Source organism: Misgurnus anguillicaudatus, chromosome 15 (assembly GCF_027580225.2).
Source record: "Misgurnus anguillicaudatus chromosome 15, ASM2758022v2, whole genome shotgun sequence".
NCBI lineage: Eukaryota > Metazoa > Chordata > Actinopteri > Cypriniformes > Cobitidae > Misgurnus > Misgurnus anguillicaudatus.
The window spans coordinates 34,617,204-34,634,482 of record NC_073351.2 but is presented as its reverse complement, the minus strand read 5'-3'; the positions used below and the strand labels follow the sequence as shown (position 1 = coordinate 34,634,482).

The 17,279-nt window shown below is 36.5% G+C and overlaps 1 long non-coding RNA gene across 1 annotated transcript in view; it reads right to left on the bottom strand.

Annotated features, from left to right (window-relative positions):
• Positions 1-15,765, bottom strand: part of LOC141349795 (uncharacterized) — a 96,093-nt gene extending 80,328 nt beyond the window's left edge. The window contains exon 1 of the long non-coding RNA XR_012357828.1: positions 15,537-15,765. This is a non-coding gene — a long non-coding RNA (uncharacterized lncRNA). The remainder of the gene's footprint in view (positions 1-15,536) is intronic.
• Positions 15,766-17,279: the final 1,514 nt, after the last annotated feature.

The following is a 17,279-nucleotide window of genomic DNA, read 5'->3' as shown; positions in this document are numbered from 1 at the left end:
GATATAGCTTTTGCAAAAACGGTCGATAAGGTATTCTCAATGGTTGCTAGGGAGTAAATTGGCAACCACCAGTGATTATAGTCAAAGCCATGAAAGGAATAATCCATGATGACTCATGGTTTTAGATGTGTTGTTGCAGTAGTTTTAGGCAAAAATACTATATTCTATCTCAAAACCAGTAGGTGGCGCAATGAAAAAATTGTGCATGCAACATCAGGTCATGATTGTGTTACATCTAGCTAGTTTTATGACAATACACTTTAGTTTAGTTAAGAAACAGTTGTATGACCATAAGGCTGGCTTGTTATCAAAGGTTTTGTTCAATTATAAGGCCATCTAGTGGTGCAAGCACACAATTTTTTGTGTGTTGCCTCAGAATGTGCTCATGCATCAGCGTAGCAAATTTGGTGAAAAAATATATTTTCGTTACGAAGTTACAACCATTTATGTGTAAAAAACACAAAATTTGAATGTAATTTTTCGTTTTTTGCAATTTTCGGCAATTTCTGATGAAAATTTTAATATAACGCCAATAGAACTTTTTGTTCAGAAGGTAAGGTTAGTTTCTTCCTATGGTGTTTTCGAGTCGATCGGAATAACGCTCGCGGAGATATTCACGCGTGTTTTTTAAGCGCTATTTTGCTGCCCAGGGTTAACCGTAAGGCGAAATCTGGCATGTTTGGTATCGTTGGACTCGGCAACTATTCAGAACTCCAAAGAAACAAGTCCTGTGAAAATACGTCAATCGGAGCCAAAGTTATAGGTGTATAAAACATTTCTCTGGCCACTAGGTGGCGCTGCAACGAAACTGTGCATGCACCCTCGGTTCCTGACTGGCATCAGAAGTACCAAGTGTCGTGTCAATAGGCCTAAGTTTGACGAAGATACAGCCTAAAATCTGTTTTTTTGCGCTCTACGTAAAATTTGTTAAGGCGGTATACGACAACGGATTGCTGTATCGAAATTCTTTTAATAACTTTTTGCCATGAGTGTCTCAAGATGATACATACCAATTTTCGTGGCAATCGGAGAAAAGCCCTAGGACGAGTTCGAAAAAGTAGGTTTTACGAATAATTCAAAATGGCGGAACAATTTTTATGACGGAAAATAACGACATAGGGTCCAATCGAATCGTCTTGAGCCAAGGAATCAAAGGAAGTAAGAATTTTGTTTCTAGGGCTTACGGATCAGAAGTTATAAGCAAAAACATAAGTGCAACTTTGGACTGTTGGTGGCGCTAGTGGGTTAGACATAGAGACTCCAAATTTGCTGTGGGGACACATTGGACTGTCCTTTATCAGTGTGCCAAATTTCATAACTTTCCTACGTACGGTTCTATGGGCTGCCATAGACCGCAATGGCGGAAGAAGAATAACTAATAATAATAATTATTATAAAAAGAAAACTAACAAATACAATAGGGTTCTACGCCCCTTCGGGGCTTGACCCCTAATTATTATAAAAAGAAAACTAACAAATACAATAGGGTTCTACGCCCCTTCGGGGCTTGACCCCTAATAATAATAATAATAATAATAAGAAAACTAACAATAACAATAGGGTTCTACGCCCCTTCGGGGCTTGACCCCTAATAATAATAATAAGAAAACTAACAATAACAATAGGGTTCTACGCCCCTTCGGGGCTTGACCCCTAATAAGAAAACTAACAATAACAATAGGGTTCTACGCCCCTTCGGGGCTTGACCCCTAATAATAAGAAAACTAACAATAACAATAGGGTTCTACGCCCCTTCGGGGCTTGACCCCTAATAACAATAGGGTTCTACGCCCCTTCGGGGCTTGACCCCTAAATATAATATCTGAATCTATCTAAATAAAATCATACCTACTTTTCCAAAAGAAACACTGCAACGACCCTCAGCTGTTTCCATCTCGTGAAAAAGCAGTAAAGTTACCGATGTTAAAGGGATAGTTCGGCCAAAAACGATATTAAACCCATGATTGACTCACCCCCAAGCTGTCCGAGTTACATATGTCCATCGTTTTTCAGACAAACACATTTTCGGATATTTTAGAAAATATTTTAGATATTTCTGTTCATTAAATGTAATGTTGCGGGGTCCAGGAATAGTCCACGACCTTCAAGTCCAAAAAAGTGCGTCCATCCTTCACAAATTAACTCCAAACGGCTCCAGGATGATAAACAAAGGTCTTCTGTGGGTAATCCGTGAGGTGTTGTTGTAGAAATATCCATATTTAAAATGTTATTAACTTTATAAACTAGCTTCCGGTAGCGCCGCCATTTTGGAGTGATGCGCATTCAGGATGAGAGTTTCTCTGCTGCTGCTCGGTGCCCCCGCCCTCCGAATTTGTCATACGTCACTAAGAAAAGTGCGTACACTACGCTAATCCTCTCTTCTGAGTCTAAGATGGCGGCGCTACCGGAAGCTAGTTTATAAAGTTAATAACATTTTAAATATGGATATTTCTACAACAACACCACACGGATTACCCACAGAAGACCTTTGTTTATCATCCTGGAGCCGTTTGGATTTAATTTTTGAAGGATGGACGTAATTTTTTTGACTTTAATGTAGTGGACTATTCCTGGACCCCCCAACAATACAATTAATGAAAAGAAAAATCTAAAATATTTTCTAAAATATCCGAAAATGTGTTTGTCTGAAAAACGATGGACATATGCAACTCGGACAGCTTGGGGGTGAGTAAATCATGGGTTTAATATCGTTTTTGGCCGAACTATCCCTTTAATTAGGGTTTTTGCTCTTTACTGATCCAAACAGTTTTTGTCATTTTTGTTTCAAAAAATATATTTCGTTTTGTGGCTCCTGTGCAGGTTACCATTCTTCCTCTGTTTACAGAGCAGACGTGATCGCGCTGATGACGTATGATGTCTGCGTGAACAGGGTGTGCAGTGGCATGCAAAACACGTTCACAGAAGAGGAGCAAAAATTGCATCCATTAATTGCATTCGGTCCGAGTTTAATAATTTGTTGAAAAAAAATTTAGTCCTACCCCTTTCACAAATGACATATGTTTATATAAATACATTTAGACACTTTAACAGTGATTGCAACCAGCATAATAAATTTTTTTTGGGATCAAATCAGATAATCTGCATGACTTGGCAATAATTTAATTTAACACCAAACGTTCTTTGCTCACCATCTATTAGCTTTTGTTTCTAGTTGCAAAGTCTTGGATTTTATCCTGTTAAAAAATCCTACTCATAATTTCCATGGAGAAACAACAGTAGGGGAGAGAGGGGGAACACTTTTGTCTTTAGCTCTATCATTCAAAACATATTTAAGTTAGATTAATCCTTTTTTACACAATCAACTAAATCTGCTACAAATGAACACTTAAAGTTTGTTTGTGGGACCCACTGTTATTGGTATTATGTATCTGCCTATAATAGATAGATATCCACACATTCATCCATACATGATCCTTCGTCTAACCATCCTTGTATTATGCAGCATAGAAATAGATTTTTTTTAAATAATAATAAGTATCAGTTATTTCCTCTGAATTTGTAACAACATTTTGTTATCATTTTGATGAGTACTATTTACATTGTTTATATTTTATTATCATTGTATACCTGAGGCTTCATTATAACACTGTGTGACAACTAACTCCGCTGTGTAAAATGTTTTCAGTCTCATCTATCAGTTACTAGGAGTTGCTGACATGTTTCAAAATAGTGTTATGTTTTAGTATATAAACTTTTTAAGACAGACCTACACTGTGCTATGAGCTCAGAGGTTGCAAAGTGGATCGGGTGATTCTCACGAAAACTTGGTTTTAAAAATGTCAAGCGTGAAAATGTAAAAATTGCTTAAATTTACTTTTTTTCCCACCAGACATTGAAAAACAAAGTCTGGAGTAAATGGGAACATTAATTTAAAAACTTTTACTTATCATTTAACACTTTTTGTAACATAATTTAAAAAATTTGTCCTAAAAAATCTCATTACCGCAACAGTCAGAAAACATCAACACTGACATATTTTCAAAATGACATGACAAACCTGAAAGAACATAATTTGGAGATTCTGCACATGCATTTAAAATCGAAGTATTATGCTTCTATTAATTAAGTTAACATTTAATAAGCATCTGTTGCGGTAATGATAATCAAAATGTCGTGTAAGCATTCTGACAAGACAATTAACTGTAAAAAATGATCTTACCTGGTAGCCATCTTGAAGTAACTGGTCCATGTGCTTGCTCACTCAAAATCAAACTTTATTAAAATTCTGTATGTGTGCTTAAACTGTTCTCAAAAAGTGTTGCGGTGGATGAGAACATCAGGCATGGACACATCATTTTCCTAATTTTTCTTCATTATTATTATTATTCATGAATATTCCGTAAATATTTTTTCTGTCATCTAAAGTAGTCTAGCAAAACATCCATTTATTTTTTTTCTTAATATTTTTGTGTTAATTTGATTAAATTACAACATAACGCATGTTCAAACACAGCCGGACACATTGCGGTAATGAGAATTTCAGCAGAAAATGAGATAAAATTTCCAATTATAAATTCTTATGTTGAAATCACACATTGTGCAAGGTAGAACACAGTATTGTGTTAATTCTGATGCTTTTTAATGTTACTATATTACACATTTTAAAGCTAAAATCATTAGTGCTGTGGTGTTTCAATGGTTTCCTGAGAATCAACCGGATGGTATTGTGCATGCTTATTTAAAAGACACACATCCACATAATTGTAACTAATTTCCTAGAGAAAATTCCCAGTGAAGCACAACAACTTAAGCCTGAGGAGAGATCCACCAATCAGATAAGACACTGTTACCATGGGAACCGGATTTACAGATCTAAAGCATTGTGAATGATTCGTAATTGAGTCTGCAGAAACCATCAAACTACAGTACTTTTATATTAAGTTATGGATATTTAGCAATAAATGTGATATGATAATACTGCTTATATGTTATTAGAATTAAAATCAATAATTATAAGGTCAATATTTTCATATTGTATAGTCACTTTAAAACAATAACACCATTCATAATGATTCAAGGATTGAGCAGTTCAAAAACAGATTAAATCAAATCAGTGCTGTTAAAGCAGTGGCTCATTTTTGTTTTTAAATAAGCTTTGGAAACGGAGAGTTAAGATTTGAAGCTGGAGTTGTAATATACAGTAATGGCCAAAAGTATCGGTGGGCATATTTGCACAATATTTGCTTTTATTGCACCATCAGGTTTGAAACCATCAAAATATTAAATGAGGTGTATGGTACAGTACACAAAGGAGAAAACATAGCACATCAGGGAATATGCTGTAGGTTTTAATCTAATATACAGTACCAAAAAGTGTGCAGAAAAACAAAATGCTCACAGAAATAAAGCATAGACTGACTACACTGACTGTTTTATCAGTTATTAATATTTTTGTTGATCCTAACTTGTTTTGGATTTAAAAAAAAACATTCTCATGGGTCTTGACTCAATACGTTTGCACATATGTTGTGTGTAATCTTCACAAAGCATTGCTTCAGTATGCAGTCCAAGTAACAACTATGCAACATGCATAATTTTTTTATACATTATAAATAATGTATTTAAATAAAGGGTGAAGATGTTTTCCAAAGTAGGGCATTACTTTTGGCCTCTACTGTACATTTTTGTGCCTTGAAGTGCACAAGTTTTAATCACGTTTTCTGAATACACACTGCTACATAAATATGTGCGCCATAGGGAACACATGTAATTATGCAGAACTTCCTCTGTTATGCCGAAACACATATTCACATCTCAAATGAGATTAGCATGGCAACGACTCGTAACGCACGTCACATACATTGAATTCGCTGAAGACCCATTACCTCCTTCTAACGTGGAAGACAATGGAGGGGATATTGCTACGTGATGGAGTTGAACGTATTATAAGCAATCAACACTGTAAACCAAGAAAGGTTCCCAGAAAAAGCAAGCAATTTACTCAGAAAAATGGGATTTGCTTTGGTTAAACGCTTGGCTGAAATTACTATTGTACATGAAATGCATTTTATGAATGTAAAGCGTGCACATGCTATTAAAGATTAGAGCTGCTGTGGGTTTAAAAAAAAAGGGGGAATGGTAAAGAAACTGGCGGGTAGAGCAAAAAAGTTTTAGGCCCTTTCACAAGCCAGATTCAGTGATATCTTTAATTCCAGTCTGGGAAACATGGATTTTCCAAAACTTGCTTTGAATAAGAAGCAACTATTTCAAGCCTTTACAATCTACTATAGTCCCAAAGCAGAAAACACAGTAAACTCGCTTTCTGAAAATCTGTTTGAATACAACTTCACTTTGTTATGTCATTGTTAATGTAATACATTAAGTGTCTCTGTGGAGTGTGACCTCAGCTTTTATCTCCAAACAGACGAGGGTTGTGGACTCGCTTCAGATCCCCTATTAGTGATTCCCTCGTGTGGTAAAGAACGGCGGAGCATTCATATTTAATCACTACATATCAATTTTTAAACTCTGGAATCGTATCCCCTTTTCTGGTGTGAAACATACAATCGGATGGGACATATCCCCCGACACCCTGACGGAAATATAGGGGAGCTCTGTTGAATTCCTACCTAATGGTTTCAACCCCTGCAGAAAGAAACCTGACCCATGATGCTAAACAAGCACATTTACTCTAAATGAAGTCTGGACATTGTGCAATGAAATCTTGTCTTGTTTTAGTGATGTTAAGGTAATGTCATAATGATTGAGATGTCCTTGAACCACATGATGGGTTCACAGCCACAGCCTCCAAATGCAAATGCTACTCTTAAAATCAACTCCAGACCTTTAACATCCTTCTTTCATGAGTAATTTATTTAACAACTAGAAAATATGTGTCCATAAAACAGCTTTTATGTTAACTGTCCCATTACTTTTGGCCTCTTTAAAAAGGGGGAGCTACATATTAAACAGCTGTAATTCCTAAACGCTTCAGACAATTTGGATGTGAATGTGGATATCCCAGTGTTTAAGTTTAAGATTATGGGGGTCCCTAGCTATGCTCCCCAGTCATTATAGGGTCACCGTAAGATGTGGTCCTGGACCAATGTTTTAATCAAAGAAACCCCAAATTACCCTTAAGTTTGAGAAGTTTTAAAAAAAAACTCTTACCCTAAAGATTACGAAGATAATAACTAAAGATAATAACTCAAAATACAACTAACCATTTAGTTAAAATATGAGCAATTTAAATCATGAACAAAAATAAAGCAGTATTTTTTTATGTGTTGCGGTGAAGGTGCGATGACTTCAAGCCTGCTTGACTGTGAGATGCAAACCACGTTTGCTCTTCATGGGAATGCTTTGAGTTGCCAGGCGACAGTGGCAATGAATCTGTGTAGCACAATGGGGGCAAGAAGATACGACAGGAATAAGAACCACGAGAAGTCATGCCGAAATCAAATTAGGATTACATTTCAATCTCACATAACCGGTGTGATGCATCAGGAAGGTTTACATTCACAAATCTAAATAAATAAATAAATTACAACCCCAAATTGTCATTAGGCAAATGCGGACATCTGCAAAGGTGGTTCCCATTAGAGACAAACACGAGGTGCTGGCTTCACATACAGACTCTTGGCTTGTTTATTGTAGCAGATGCTTTTTATTACATCTCTAATAAAAATAAATCTAAGAAAGCCTTTTCACGTAGATTTGCAGATTTAATAAAGCAATAAATCCAAATTAGTGCAATAACCTGCTTCAAGTGTTGATTGCTTCAATAACAATGTCAACAGTAGTATGTTAAGACACTAAATTGTTACATTTATTAAGAGTAATGATCCTAGATAAAGTTTTAATCCACCATGTAGAATTGTCCATGGGCAGTGTATGGTTGCCAAGCAACATGTCTCATTAATGAAGTATAAATTTGGCACGACCTTGCTCATTTTGTCCTGTCAATCATCACACAAGCACTCCATCCAAAACTTATCTTCTATTCTAACTTAACCCAATTCATCCAATCACATGGTATGGAGGAGGAGTTTGTTTCAGTATCAAGATCGTCCACCAAAACTTATTGGCTATTATTTTTATTAAGAGATGGACAGACAAACTCCCCAAATGTTTATCTGCATTTTACAATCTGAATCAAGGGTCTAAGCAATAAGTTTTATGCATGAATATTACAAAAGTGTTTCCTTTACAAAAAAACAATTTCTGGTTTCTGTGCTACACACACTCGTGAAACAACTAAAGCCTAATACGAAGCATGATACGCATTAAAGTAACTATAACTTTCCAGAATAAGTAAAAAGTTGACAAGACGAAAATGTTCAGCAGGCCTGGTGCTGTTCGAAAAGAAGGAGGGGGGAGTAAATCTTGTCACCCCTTTAAATATTTTATCGTGAAAATCAGAAACAATTTCTTCAGTAAGGAGGAGGAGAAGGCATTCCCAAAACTAGAAACAACTGAGCGCTGTACTCTTTGACATACAAATGAGAAACTTCAAAGGCGTCCTTCGAGAAACTGTCAACTAGAGAAGCCATCTACTATTCCCTAATGTGCATGCCACTCGCACTCCACACTGCATTTATCAGCTCAGCAAAAATCTGCACTTTGGTGAAGAGCAGGGGCGGATCTAGAAAATTATTTATGGGGTGGCAAGGGGGTGGCATGAGAACTACGAGGGGTGGCAATGAAGTAAGCATCCTTGCATGGTTGTCGTGGATACAAAAAATTATATACTGTATATACTGTATATACTATATGCGGTGTATACACTGGACCTCAAATTTTTATAACATAAAAACAGGCAACAACAAATGTTCCTATAAGTACCCAAGCAGCTACCTTTAGCATCTCTACCGTAGCACCCTTTGTCTTAATACACACATCTTACCAATATCTAAAAACACTGACTGTAACCATGATGAGCAAGGTTGAACATAATGGTATAAAGACTGTTATATAAATAAAATAGGTTTGCCTAGTTTATATTAATGTAAAACATATTTAAAAGGCACACATCTCATAACCCTCTTCTTTAATCCTTTCACTCACTTCATGATGGATTTCTGTCTTTTCACTTCTTTTAGCTATTTGCCATCCATATGTTTCATTCTTTCATGGCTTCATCTACTCCTTTCCCCACAACATATTTTTCTGTTTTATTTGTACCTTCCACTCCCATAGTATTTGATTTTAGTAATGGATATCAGCCTTCTTTTCATAGTATCATTAAGTTTTGTCTTTCAAGCTTTCTAAACATACACAACACTGAATAGTTTTGTTTCCTTAATGAAGACTATATCATAACGAGTGATTTCATATATGCACGTATGGAATATTTTGATTGCTGCACTAGCTAACAAGACATGACGGGCTAACTCTAAAAAGAACTGCTTAAAAGATATTTACTGCTTACACAAACGTGCAGTTCAGTTGTTTTTATATATTAATATTAAACAATCAACAGTTTAACTTTTGTATTTTTATCCTGATGCAACATTTATCTGTAAAATATGACCGTATTCAGTACTCCGATTTGCTGATGTGATGCTCAACTTAATCACTTAAAGACACTAAAGAGAAACCACTAATGTTTTGCCAGCATGTGATAATGTGAGGTGCTTTATTAGATCAGAATTACTTGCTACAGACGTGAAGAGACTCTCTCTTCATGGGCATAAGTTGCACATTCATAAACATTCTTGCCTTTCACTTCAACGATGGAAAAGTAACGTTTGTGCTTTGTATACTTTGTGCTTGCGTCCGCTACCTTTGTTTTGAGCTCGTAGTACTTTCCATCGCTCTGTTGTCGCGGGTTTGTGCGACTCGGATCACGGATGGACTGCAGCGCGAGAACCGGGCTGCATGTGAGTGCCTTGGATGGGGTGATGCATGCTTTCACGGCAGTTCCAAAAGTTTCCAACCACGCCAGGAAAGATCGCTAGATTTGTCCTAGTCGTTTTAAATAAAGTCGCTAAAGGGGTCTAAAAAGTTTCTTAATATAGCGACCAAGTTGACAAGACTGCACGGACTTTTTTTACACTGTAAAAGACTTTTTGCTCTGACTGACTGTTCGTGCTTGTATATGAACTCTGCTGCCTCTGGTTGGCTAACGATGGAAATTAAGCCAATCACAATCAGCTATGTGGTTGTCCCACACCCTCTAAGACACACACACCAATCATCGTCAGATATGTGTCTCCCACCCCTAAACACACGCAGAGAAAAACTACATTGCCTTTCTGGTTAAAAGAGCCTACTCGGATATATATTATATATATTAGGATACCAGCGCTGGGGTGGCATATGGGGTGGCAATGCTTTTATTTAGGGTGGCAACTGCCACCCCGTGCCACCCCGGTAGATCCGCCCCTGGTGAAGAGAGATACAGAGAGTCCACGCGTAACGTCGTCTCTCTTGCTCTCTCGCACAATGATTTTAACCTTCAATTACCATAAAATGTTTAAGAAGGAAGATTAGGGAAGTAGCTAGAAATATAACATGGTATATGTTGATATCAGTCACACGCTACACTAATATGCTAACATGCAGTAATACTAGCTTGATCTCACGAGAATTCGTAAGTATTTTACGAGTTGGCTTATTCGTATAAATTCGTATTAAGTAATTCGTACAAATAAAAAACAATAATGACACCCCACCCCTAACCCCTTACGAGAACTCATACGTATTTTACGAGTTGGCTAATTCGTATACATTTTTTAGTAAGTAAATCGTACAAAAAACAATAATGACAGCCCACCCCTAACTCCTTACGAGAACTTGTATGTATTTTACGAGTTGGCTAATTCGTATAAATTTGTATTAAGTAAATCATACAAAAAAAGAAAGCCCACCCCTAACCCCTCACGAGAGCTCGTATGTATTTTACGAGTTGGCTAATTCGTATAAATTTGTATTAAGTAAATCGTACAAAAAAAGAAAGCCCACCCCTAACCCCTCACGAGAGCTCGTATGTATTTTACGAGTTGGCTAATTCGTATAAATTTGTATTAAGTAAATCATACAAAAAAAGAAAGCCCACCCCTAACCCCTCACGAGAGCTCGTATGTATTTTACGAGTTGGCTAATTCGTATAAATTTGTATTAAGTAAATCATACAAAAAAAGAAAGCCCACCCCTAACCCCTCACGAGAACTTGTATGTATTTTACGAGTTGGCTAATTCGTATAAATTTGTATTAAGTAAATCATACAAAAAAAGAAAGCCCACCCCTAACCCCTCACGAGAGCTCGTATGTATTTTACGAGTTGGCTAATTCGTATAAATTTGTATTAAGTAAATCGTACAAATAAAAAACAATATAGACACCCCACCCCTAACCCCTTATGAGAACTCGTACGTATTTTACGAGTTGGCTAATTCGTATAAATTTGCATTAAATAAATTGTACAAAAAACAATAATGAAACCCCACCCCTAACCCCTCACGAGAACTCGTACATATTTTACAAGTTGGCTAATTCATATAAGTTCGTATTAAGTAAATCGTACAAATAAAAAACAATATAGACACCCCACCCCTAACCCCTTACAAGAACTTGTACATATTTCACGAGTTGGCTAATTCATATAAATTATTATTAAGTAAATGATACAAAAAAAAAGAAAGCCCACCCCTAACCCCTCACGAGAACTCGTACGTATTTTACGAGTTGACTAATTCGTATAAATTATTATTAAGTAAACTGAACAAACAACAATAATGAAACCCCACCCCTAACCCCTCACGAGAACTTGTATGTATTTTACGAGTTGACAAATTCGTATAAATTTGCATTAAGTAAATTGTACAAAAAAACAATAATGAAACCCCACCCGTAACCCCTCACAAGAACTCGTACATATTTTACAAGTTGGCTAATTTATATAAATTCGTATTAAGTAAATCATACAAAAAAAGAAAGCCCACCCCTAACCCCTCACGAGAACTCGTACGTATTTTACGAGTTGGCTAATTCGTATAAATTATTATTAAGTAAATTGAACAAAAAACAATAATGAAACCCCACCCCTAACCCCTCACAAGAACTCATACATATTTTACAAGTTGGCTAATTCGTATAAGTTCTTATTAAGTAAATCGTACAAAAACAATAATGAAACCCCACCCATAACCCCTCACAAGAACTTGTACATATTTTACAAGTTGGCTTATTCGTATGCATTTGTATTAAGTAAATTGTTCCAAAAAAAAATAAAAAAACAATAATGAAACCCCACCCCTAACCCCTCACGAGAACTCGTACATATTTTACAAGTTGGCTAATTCGTATAAGCTCGTATAAGTAATACGTATACATTTGTATTAAGTAAATTGTTCCAAAAAAAAAAAAAAAAACAATAATGAAACCCCACCCCTAACCCCAAGGTCACATTGGCAAAAGCAAAGTGTACAAAAATGTATGAATGTTGTTGAACGAATTAATACGAATTAGCCACCTCGTAAAATATGTACAAATTGCCATGAGATAGTGTTTGCAATACAAATGTACATTAGCAGAAATCAAGTTAGCATGTGACATTTCAGAGCAAATATCAGGGCAACTAACACATTCAGACCAAATACAATAATTGTACAAACACTTTTTACAATCAAAAAAGTGAATCTTTTCACATCCTGATAGCAATCACTGATCATAACAAAAACAAATCTGCAATCACCTGCCATGCCTTTAAATGAAAAAAGTGGTATTTGGTTATTGGTTAATATTGACCAATAGCACATGTAACTTGCATCAGAAAGGAAGTTGTTTTAGATGCAGAGCAAGTTATTATTCTGATGAAAGATTAAAGTCAGACTATGTTTTTTTCTTTAAATAAAATGCACTTATGAATTATGCAAAATAAGGTGACAAAGTAAATTGGGTTAACACTTTCATGTTGACTTTAAAAGCAGGGGGGGGGGGGGGTGCATTAAAAATACAAACAAATCACGTACAAGGCCAAAGCCTGCTGTACAGAACCCTCTGAAATGAGGTTTAAGAGCCACTGAGAGATGTTTGGTGATCACAGAGGAGCAGGAGTTACTGTAAAACACAAAGTTACTGTTATACTTGTTCACCTACAGTATCTCATAATGTTCTTGTTCTTGAAGTTAACCAGTACAAACCCCATCTGGCATCCGGTGCCGTCATCGGACACATGCTGTGTTCTGACATTCTACCTCCATGATACCAAATATACAGCAATACAGAGAGAAGTGCAACACAATGATGCGTCACTGATGTGAAGCTAAAAAAAAACATTTGGTTGTTTCCTTGTTCCCAAGAAAACAGGAAAATGGTGCTGAAGTCTTAGGCCACCAATAGCTTTGTTAATTTGACAAAGTTTTAATAGTTTTCGCTCTCTACATCAAGATACAAACAGAACATATACGGAAATATAAAAAAAATTCAGGGTAAAAGTTTGATCTCTTTTTACGCTCAAAGATCACGTTCTTTCTGATCCCATTTTTTAAACCCTAGTTAGTGTGTGATGTTGCTGTTAGAACATAAATAATACCTGTAAAATGTTAAAGCTCAAAGTTCACTGCCAGGCGATATATTTTCTTTAACATAATGCGCCTTTCAAAGCCTACAGCAAACGTCCGTTTTGGACTACAGCCCTCTACTTCCTGCTTTAATGACATCACTAGAACAGTTTTTTGACTAAACTCCGCCCACAGGAATACGTCAGTCGGCAGCTAAGCTAACGGCAAGCTAAGCTGCTGTCGAATCACAACACACTAAAAAAGCTACACAATCAGAACTCTTTACCTATTTCTGAAGGAGGGACTTCATAGAAAAAGGAAGACATCAGCTCATTTTGAGGACAGTGAAAAAAGCGCTATACAGATAAGTAGATATTGTAAATATACTGCTTTTTTACACGTGAAACATGAATACATGTTATATTGCACACTGTAAACAGAAGTAAAGCTTCAAAAACACAGAAAGAACGTGACTTTTAACACATCCTGAACTCTTTGCGGAGACTGAAGTCATGAAGTCATTAGATTAGAAATAAACATCACAATATTATTTCAGGTTTAAGAGAGCCTGTAGGTTCCTGCTATTGCTCCAATGTAAGTAGATAAATATAAAAATAAAAAAGCAGATTTTAAGGATTATACTCCATACAAATTGTCTGTATTTTCTGGTTGTACTCCAGCCTGATCTCACGAGAATTCTTACAAAGTTAATTGTGCAAAAACGTATGATTATCATAAAGAAACAATAATGAAACCTGAACCCCACGCCTAACCTAATGTCACATGGGTCACGGCAAATCATTCAAAAATGTATGGATGTGGTCGTACAAGTTAATACAAATTAGCCACCTAGCAAAATACGTACGAATTGTCATGCGATAGCGTTGTGTATTCTAATAAAGATAAATAATGATATAGTCATTATAGCATTGCTAAATCAACAAATATAATGGTGGTACGATGGCCTTATGCTCCGTACTAGGTGCACTAGGCATAGCGTTTCTTACTCTAGATTACTTGTGGGATTTAACTTAAAGTCATGTGAATTTTTGAGTTGAATATTTTCAATTTGTGCAACAACACGTTTGAGGCAAATATCGCGTGTTTTCACGCAATCGCGCCACCTAATTCGTGTCACTCGCATCACCCCGCAAGCATTCGCGTATAATCGAGTCTTTGCATTGACTTTGTAATCTTCTCGCACAAATTGTTGAATTCGCGTTTGGTGTGTACACCCCATAAGACTTTTGCATAGTACTGTTTCTGAAAATTCATCTTAATTTGCACAAAAACATGTTTAAGGCAAATAGCGCATGCTTTCACGCAATCGCGCCACCCAATTCAAGTCACTCGCATTGACTGATGCGCATTCACGTATATTCGCATCTTTGCATTGACTTTGTAATCTACTTGCACAAATCGTTGAATTCGTGTTTGGTGTGTACGCCACATAAGACTTTTGCATAGTACTGTTTCTGGAAATTCATCTCAATTTGCGCAAAAACACGTTTGAGACAAATAGCGCATGTTTTTATGCAATTGCGCCACCCAATGTGCGTCACTCGCAACGCCCAACACGCATTCGCATATATTCGCGTCTTTGCATTGACTTTGTAATCTTCTTGCACAAATCGTTAAATTCGCGTTTGGTGTGTACGCCACATAAGACTTTTGCATAGTACTGTTTCTGAAAATTCATCTCAATTTGCGCAAAAACATGTTTGGGACAAATAGCGCATGTTTTTGCGCAATTGCGCCACCCAATTTGCGTCACTCGCATTGCCTCAAGCGCATTCACATATATTCGCATCTTTGCATTAACTTTGCAATCTACTTGCACAAATGGTTAAATTCGCGTTTGGTGTTTACGCCCCATAAGACTTTTGCATAGAACTGTTTTTGTCCCCATACATACTCATTAACATAACATGTTACATTCTCATGTTTTACCTTTTCTTTCCATTTCTGTTATTCTCAATATTAGACTCTTGTTAGTGCCACAACACAAACCAGATTTAGTTTTTTATGTTTCTTTTTGTTTTTTAGATCTATCCACACCACATACTCACACAAGATAACTGTTGTTTTGGGAATTGGCTCGGCACTACGAAGAGTCTCGGCGGTCTCACAAACAAGTGCCATTTTTCACCCTGGTTTGAACCCAACAAAATCCTCCTTCACAATCCACCTTCATTAGCGCGGCACTTCACACAGCTCCAAGCTTCTGCTTTAAATAGAGAATTAGCTGCTGTATCTCTCTCTCTTTCTCACTCATGGCTCAGGACTCATTACCCACAGTCTCTGGCAGTGGGTGGCCTAAGTGTTAAAATGATTTATTTTTGTAATAAATACTCTCTCACACACAAACTCTTTCTCTCTTTCTCTCTCTCTCTCTCTCTCTCTACATGTTTATGCATTCCCCTGATGTAGCCGACCAAGACGAGAACACTTTTATAAGGTGACTTTGATACCAGGGGGTTGTTAATGTTTTAACAGTCCTATGTGGCCGTACTTACTTTCTATTTCTATTACTGGTCTTTATATAGCGGTTAATGTGCTTTATCTGCGTGGCTGTTTTCTGCAATGCAGATGAGACGAGGTGCCCGGGTCATGGCACCATTTTTAAATAGGTAATGGTTAATTCTTTTTCTTAAGAAGTCAAACTGATGTGTCAAATCAGCTAAGCAGATGATGAATGTTCACAGTGCATGGAGCAGTTCAAAAGCCGAGCTCTACGTCTTACAGTAGGTAAAAAACGACGATGCTGTGGTTTAACTTTTTTTTACTTCCTCCTCTAGTGTTTTTCCTCGACAGGGTTTCTGCTTTGAAGATGTAAATTAGAGGTCTTACCAAAAGCTATTTAACACCTAAGTGACTTAACTCCCTGCAAAGCTAGATGTGATATTTCTGTAGCATGTTAAGAACTATACAGCATTCATGGTATATTAGTTAATTAAAATGAGCAAGGCTTGTTCTACTTATAGACATTATTTAACATAATTTCATTATTTAATGATTACGGTTAACTTAACTGTAATTGCTATTTAATTCCTCAATACGCATTTCTGGTCTTGTACAGAATCCATCAGTGCGTGTTATTAAAAAAAAAAAAAGTTTGTCTCATATTTAATCAAAATTAAATTGTCTACAGCATAGTTGATGTTATATGTCTATTTCTAGATGTATTTATGTATTGTTTCAAGGTACTGTGCTCTTGTTTCAGCAGTAACAACATAAACAAGCGGCTTTAGTGGAAAACACGTAACTTCCGGTAAACTCCGCTAAGAATAAATAACAACAAAGTTCTTTAAACATAGTTTATTTATATAAAAAGCAAAATAAACAACACATAGATTACCTAGGAAACCAAAACATTTGTTATTTCCGACAAGGTATTTGTTTAAGAGTTCAGTTTTAGCAACTAGTCAGACCAATTAACAAACAGAAACCGGAAGTAAAGTTCCGACAGGACACGTAATCGCGCAGCCGCACGTGCGTCCGATGAAACCATCTATAGGTCGGTTATAGAACATTGCGTTATCAGCGCAAAAGGTCATAGTTTTGTACCACACATACTTAAAAAAACATGTATACCTGCACTGTTAAGTCACGTTGGATAAAAGTGTCTGCCAAATGCATAATTGTAAACATATCGTTCCATGCAATACTGTTAGTAATTAAAGGCTCTCTAAGCGAATCTGCGAGACGTTAGTTATTGTTGACCTTTGAAACTGTTTTCAAACAGACGGAGCGTAGCTAACTCCTCCCCTCCCCCTCCCTTCCGTGCTTTCATGAACGCGCCCAACCCCCAC